The 6,604-nt window shown below is 41.1% G+C and overlaps 1 protein-coding gene and 1 pseudogene across 3 annotated transcripts in view; both read left to right on the top strand.

The window, feature by feature from the left end:
• Positions 1–6,604, top strand: part of Ahcyl1 (adenosylhomocysteinase like 1) — a 41,511-nt gene that overhangs the window by 11,349 nt on the left and 23,558 nt on the right. The gene's annotated exons all lie outside the window — the stretch shown is intronic.
• On the top strand, positions 4,476–5,119 carry LOC101561423 (annotated as a pseudogene).

Raw genomic sequence — 6,604 nt, 5'->3', positions numbered from 1 at the left:
ATTTTCATGTAATGGGAAGTTGTCAGCCAGAACCCCATGCACAGACCGAAGCCAAGAGTTTAGAATCCTTGTCTAGAATTGAGGATGTGATGATTGGGATAAGTTAGGCCCTGGGTTGGATGTTTGGGGCTGAATAGTCAAACTGGGTTTTTCTCTAGTCATTGCAGCTTGTAAAGGACTGGTGGATGTCTTGGAATGACAAGACCTCTGTAAGCCAACAGCATTTGTTGAATTTAAATTCTTTGAAATGCTAAGAATGATTCTGACTATACCCTCACCCCCACCTCTGGTTGGCTAGACTTCCTGAACTTGATGAATTAAAAATTGGGTCAGAATATGAGAATTTTTCTAACGTGTTAATTGATCATTTCAGCGAGTTTCTGTCTTCAAAAAAAGCATAGGAGATTATAGGAGGAGTTTGGAGGAGCTGCAGAAATAGCTGGTTTAATGATCAGAGACTATAATAGGAGAAATGGAGGACAGAACTCAGAAAGACAGTTCACTGCACTGGGTAAGCCAAGTAGCCAGACAAACTGAGCAGATCTGAGATTCAGACAAAAAGCCTTTTGAGTCGAAGGAGTTTGTCGTTATGGCTTTATTATAAAATAAGACCCAAGATAAAAAGAGGAGAGAAAAAAAAGAGAAGGGTTTGCTTAATTTATGCCAACATTAATAGGTCTCTGTCCCTGGCAAAATTTGTGTTTAGCTTGAAAGAATGGCCAGACCCTCCTTAAGGGTCAGTACAGTGCATGACATGGACAGTGGAAGGATGAAAGAAACAGCTTGGGCCCTTGTGAGAAAGAATTGGGGGGAAATCTGGCCAGTTTAGTGATAAGGCTGGAGACTGCGGTAACCCAGGGTCTTGGAACAGTTCTGCTTTCTCCTCTCCGCGGGCTGATCTTCGTATAAGCACAGGCCAAGAGTGGTCCTCCTCTGCAGGCGGTCTCTACAGGGACATTTGTTTCTCTGCCCACAATCTCAGGGGAACTTAGTATGCTCACTGGAAGCTTACTGAGGAAAGGATATATCCAGGGTGTGCCGGGCTAGCTTTGCCCGACCCCACTAGTAAATGGAGAGCGCCCCCAACCCTCCCAAAGAAGTCAGGAGGCCGAAGATGGTCCCCCTTCCAACTCCTTTCCAACATACAGGAAAACTATTCTGCTAGGAAACCTTCCACTCATTAATACAAGGACATCTGATGATTTGCCCAGTGATACATTAAAATTGAGGGAAGTAATACACACACACACACACACACACACACACACACCCCAATTACCTATATTGTCTATTTTCAAAAAAGCTTTTAAAAATTATCAAAGGAATTTGAGATCTCGTGTTCTGGGACTGTATAAGTCTGCTTTGGAGTTCTGTTCAGCTTGTGAAATTACAGTTAAATGTCAGATGTTGAGGTCTATGGAGAATCATGTTCTTAAAAATGAAATTTGGAAATTTTTCTTCATGTATTGAAGTGATTTTTACATTTTTTCAGCTTTTTAAAAACAGCATTAACGAAAATTGTATGTATTCGAATTGTGCGGCCTCCCATTTGGCTCCATGTACCCTCCTGTGGAATGACTGGCACAGCTCAGCTCATGCAGTAGCTTGCCCATTCCCTCTCAGGCACCTCTCTGTGTATCTGGTAAGAATACTAAGAGGTGCGTGCGGAATCTCAGGCAGACAGCAGCAGCAGGTGCTGTCGTAGCTCTCCAGCACTCTAGCCTTCATCCCCGTTTCCCCAACCCCGGTAACTACCCTTCTCCCTGTTTCCTTGAGTTGGCCTTTTAGGTTCCACATATAAGTGAAATCATTTAATTGAATGTTTTAAATGTCTACCATACCTATAAAATTTAAGATTAAGTAATGGCATACCATGTTACTTGAATCCAGATTTTTTCAGTAAAAGTAATAGCCTTACACAAACTTTTAGAGCCAGCCAAATAGCTCAGCAGATTAAAATGCCTGTTTAGGCAGATGCAGTGGTGGGGAGTTTGATTCCCAGGACTGCCATGCCGGTCCCGCCCCCAGGGCGCACTGAGATACAGTTGAGCCTGGGCTTGGTGGCCCTTGCCTATAATCCCAGCACTTAAGAGGCTATAAACAGGAGGATCACTATGAGTTCAGTCTATGCAGTGAGACCCTGTACACCCTGTCTTAAATACAAAAAGGAAAAAAACCTTTTGAGTCATGGATCAGTTAGAAAGGTAGTACAAAAATGGGAAGGCATGAATGACAATTTTTTTTTTTTTAATTTTCACCTTACCTGTATTTAATGGAACTCTTTACATTGGGAAAATTCACTGTTGCTAGATTTCAGACATACTGAAAGCCTCCAGGTGGTTTGGAAAGGTCACTTCCTAAGGAACCCAGTGCAGATGGGGAAGGAGCTGAGTAGAATGGCTTTCAGTTTTTAGGATGTGTTCTGAGTGTGCTGACAGTAGGTGAAAGAAAGGTTCCTCTGTTATTATTCAGCACAGGATAAATAGATACCTTTAAAAACAATTTAAGCTGGATATGACAAGACAAGCACCTGTAGCCCCCGGTGCTTGGGAGCTGAGGGAGAAGATGGCAGGTTCCAGACCATCCTGTGCAAGTCTTTGAGACCCTGTCTTGATTGAAAAAAAGAGATAGGAATGTAGCTCAGTGGTAGAGCATACCTGGCTTCAGTTCCTGGCACCAAAAATCAAAACAGAAACCGTACATAATATCTGTTAAATGTTTTAAAATACAGTAATTTCTCATGAAAATAATCAGACTTTCCTAGTGACATTCCACATAAATACATACATTTTAAAAACTGGTTATTTTTAGCCATTTAAACCATCCTTGTACACATACAGCTGGGACTGGCACAAATAGGAAGTTCTGAGTTGATTTCCATTGTTTGTGTAGTAGTCACCATTAGATTGTCCACATACTCCTCCTCCCACTCCATCCATGGATCATGGAAGTTTGTGTCTTTTGTTCCCTTCAGGCCTGGACTCTTATTTTCTCCTCCCCTTTCCAAGTCTAGGCAGCAGTTCCTCTCTTTCTAAAGTTCCAATTCATTAGCAGCTTTCAGAAATTACATTTCTTAGCTAGTTACAGTGGTGCACACCAATAGTCTCAGCTACTTAGACGGCAGTGGCAGGAGCATCACTGGAGCCTGTAAATTCAAGACTATTCTCAGCGGCATGTTAAGATCCCTTCTCCCCCTTAATCCCCAAAAAAGAGAAAGAAAGAAATTACATTTCTTTGTCCAGATCATTCCAATTATTGCAAAATTAATCAAAATAATAGTAGAATTGACCCTTTGAAGGTAAGAAAATGCTATTTCTCTAGCCAGTTCTAAAAGAAAAATGGTACTGGGCTTTTTTATGTTTCTTCATTTTCTGCTTTTTAATCTCTTTGAGGGTAGCAGTTTGCCCTAAGCAAGTCACTAAGTCCCCAGCTCTGTTGTTTTCTCATTTGTGAAATAGAGCTTTAGTTCTCAGAAATTGCAGAATGTCTTGAAGATGCAAATAGCTCTGCACAGTATAAGCCACTAAGGTTGAGACAGAGTGTCTATAAACTAAAAAGTCAGGGAAGTCTAGGCACTTGAAATCTTACTGCTTTCCATCCTAGTAAATACAGATTTTAGGCTTCTTATTAACCATAAGTAAAAATCCTGATCTGTTGTTCTCTCCTATGAGGCTTACTCTTTGAATGCAAGAGTTAAATTCATTAGAAAAGTGTTTAGATCAGTGACACTTTACTAATGTTACTTACTGGTAAAGTTTGCCAGATAACTGGCCTTACACATACTCTGGCTTCTCTCCAGATCATGAGTCGCCTTTTGCTTTCCTTACACAAATGTTGACTTTTGTTTGTCATAGAATGTAGCATGATCTTTATCCTTAGGTTTCTGCCCACTTTATTCCTTGGGAAATGGCTGTTCAGAAAGTCAAAGGTCAAGAAAACCCAAGGGATTGTACGTTTCTCACTGCGAAGCAGTAGGTTTTTAAATAGCTCCAGAGAAGGCAGCAGCTAACTGTCCCTTTCAACCAGTTTGTTTTTCAACTTGTTCCTTACAAGTCATGTAGTCTTATTCTGTACTAACTTTTATCTGAAATTTAGCATATACATCTCAAGTTAGAAAGGCAAGGGCCGGCAAGATAGCTCAGTGGACCAAGCGCTGCTTAGGCAAGTGCAAGGACAGAGGTTTGATCTCCAACACCACATGCTGCTCTGGCCAGTCTGGGAGTGGTGGCACACGCCTGTAATTCCAGCACTGGGGAGGCTAAGACAGGAGGATCACCAGGAGTCAGAGCTGCTTAGTGAGACCCTATACCAAATGTGTCAGAAAGTCAAAAAGAATGGCTAATATTGTCCCTCCGGGATGAAAACTACAGTTTTTAAAAATGATTTGATGTGACTGGTATATTCTCTGTATATTGTGTCTGTAGTCTCTCATAGAGGTAATTTTTTTGATTTCAAGAACTATGGAGAACCCCAAGATGGCAGCCACCATAAAGAAGGTGGCTGCAGGAGACATCAGTGTTAGTTTCAAAGCTCAACAAAACAACAGATTTATCTTGCATGGAATACAAGTAAAATTATAGCGCTAAAGGAAGAAATAAAAATAAAAACTCCAGAATGGAGACAATGCTTGTGATGACATCATGCTCGAAGTCTGCTTGATGATACCTTATCAGATCGAGGATTTTTTTTGTTTCTTTTGTGTTTTGGTTTTTTTTTAATGTATTTAGTACAAGGTCTCACTACGCGTATCAGACTCTAGTGATCCTCCTGTTTTCAGCCTCCCAAGTGCTGGGATTACAGGCACGTGCCACCACACCGAGTCTCATTCACTGTCTCAGCACGCCCTGGGGGTGGGGCCGCCACAGCACGTGGTCCCTGTGCCTGCCTAAGCAAGTGCTTCAGTCCGCTGAGCCATATGGCCAGCCCACGGTGATGTTTTCATTAGCCATTCTCAAGAAGAAACACAAGAAGTGTTAGAAGAAGCAAAGAAAAGTTTGTAAGAAGAAATTGACAACCTTAGACTCCAGAGTAGAATTGATTCAGTAGGTGTTAGCAGATTGGAAAGTTGTTATAAACAAAATTTGGCAGCAGCATAAACCTTGAAGCTGATGAAAGTTAAACATTTTATAACTTTTTAATTTGTTTAATAAACTTGAATATTGTTTAAAATGATAATTTCCCTTCTTCAAATGACATGAAAAGAAAATGTTTCCTATTTTCACATCTTTGCTTATATTTTTGAAAGAAAGCAGTATTGTATGTCAAGCCTAGAGGCTTTGTGTCATGTTATTAAAATCAGTTAAGCAGTTAAAAAAAGAACTACAGAAACAAAAATTAGCTGCAGCTAATCTTAAAAGGGTTTTATTCTGTCTTTTGAACTTGAAAATAGGCAGTCTAACTGCAGGCTGGATTCCGAAAGGTCCTGTTGACCCACTTTGGAAATAATGCCTGTCACTGCATAGTCACTGTTTAGATCTTTCAAGTCAGATTTTTTGGTAATTTTTGACAGGTTTTTCTTCCCCTGAGCCTATACTTTATGGGAAGCCATGGATGGTGACTAAAAAGCCTGATGTGGTTTGTGTCCCATCAGCCCTTGTTGGCTGTTAGCCCAACACACAGAATGCTGGCTCACCCATAGACTCCGCAGCCGCACATTGGGAGCGCTTAGTTTCCTGCCACCCGTGTGCTACCTGACAAAGACCTTGCATTTCTTTCGCCTCCAGTTAGACATAGCTTAGCCTCCCTAATGCTGAGCTGGCCCGCAGTATATGGATTTAAAATAGGATTGGCTTTTAACCTCACTTAGGCTAGATCAAGGAAGGAAGAATTGTTCTTGTATACTGCTTATCTTCCCTTTGGATGAGCTGAGAAACTGTGCAGATGGCATTTATTCAGTCTGCATACTACCTTCCAAAGGGCCATGGATCCCATCTTCCTTTTAGAACTCTCCACTTTTCAGTGTTGCATATAGATTTGTTAGCAGTTGACAATTTTTAATCTTCTTAAAAAAACAACATTCAAAGGGCTGGCCAGATAGCTCAGTGGATTAAAGCAGCTGTGTAGGCTGAGCGCTGGCCCCGCCCCTGGGGCTCTCTAAGAGGGCTATTGAGACTGGGCATGGTGGCACATACCTATAATCCCAGCTCTTGGGAGGCTGAAAACAGGAGGATCACTATGAGTCTAATCTGTATAGTGAAACCCTGTAGACCCTGTACAAAAGACATTTTTTTTTTAAATGAAAAAAATCCCAGCATATCTTGCAATAAAAGTTGCCAGTTTAACTTCTTTTGACCCTCCTTTAAAATCAAGATTGAGGGCCAAGGAGCTAGCTCAGTAGAATAAGCACTTGCCTGGCAAGCACAAGGTCCTGAGTTCAATCCCCGGTACTGCGCAAAAAAAATGAGGATTGGCATTAGAGAGAACTATAAACTAAGGCTAGTGACTTATTACAAACTTAAAAGATGAACATAGTAATCTAGATTTTGTCAGGCTTTATACCATAATTACCTAATGTTAAACAAAGACTGCAGTTAACAGTTGGTCTTGCCCCACAAATTATCCTGAACACATAGAAAAAGTGTTCCTTTCCAGGGAAAAATCTGGT

The sequence above is a fragment of the Octodon degus genome, unplaced genomic scaffold (genome assembly GCF_000260255.1).
Source record: "Octodon degus isolate 3935 unplaced genomic scaffold, OctDeg1.0 scaffold00084, whole genome shotgun sequence".
In the NCBI taxonomy this organism is placed as follows: Eukaryota; Metazoa; Chordata; class Mammalia; order Rodentia; family Octodontidae; genus Octodon; species Octodon degus.
Note: the sequence above shows the minus strand (reverse complement) of the source record. Positions and strands in the feature narration are given on the sequence as shown.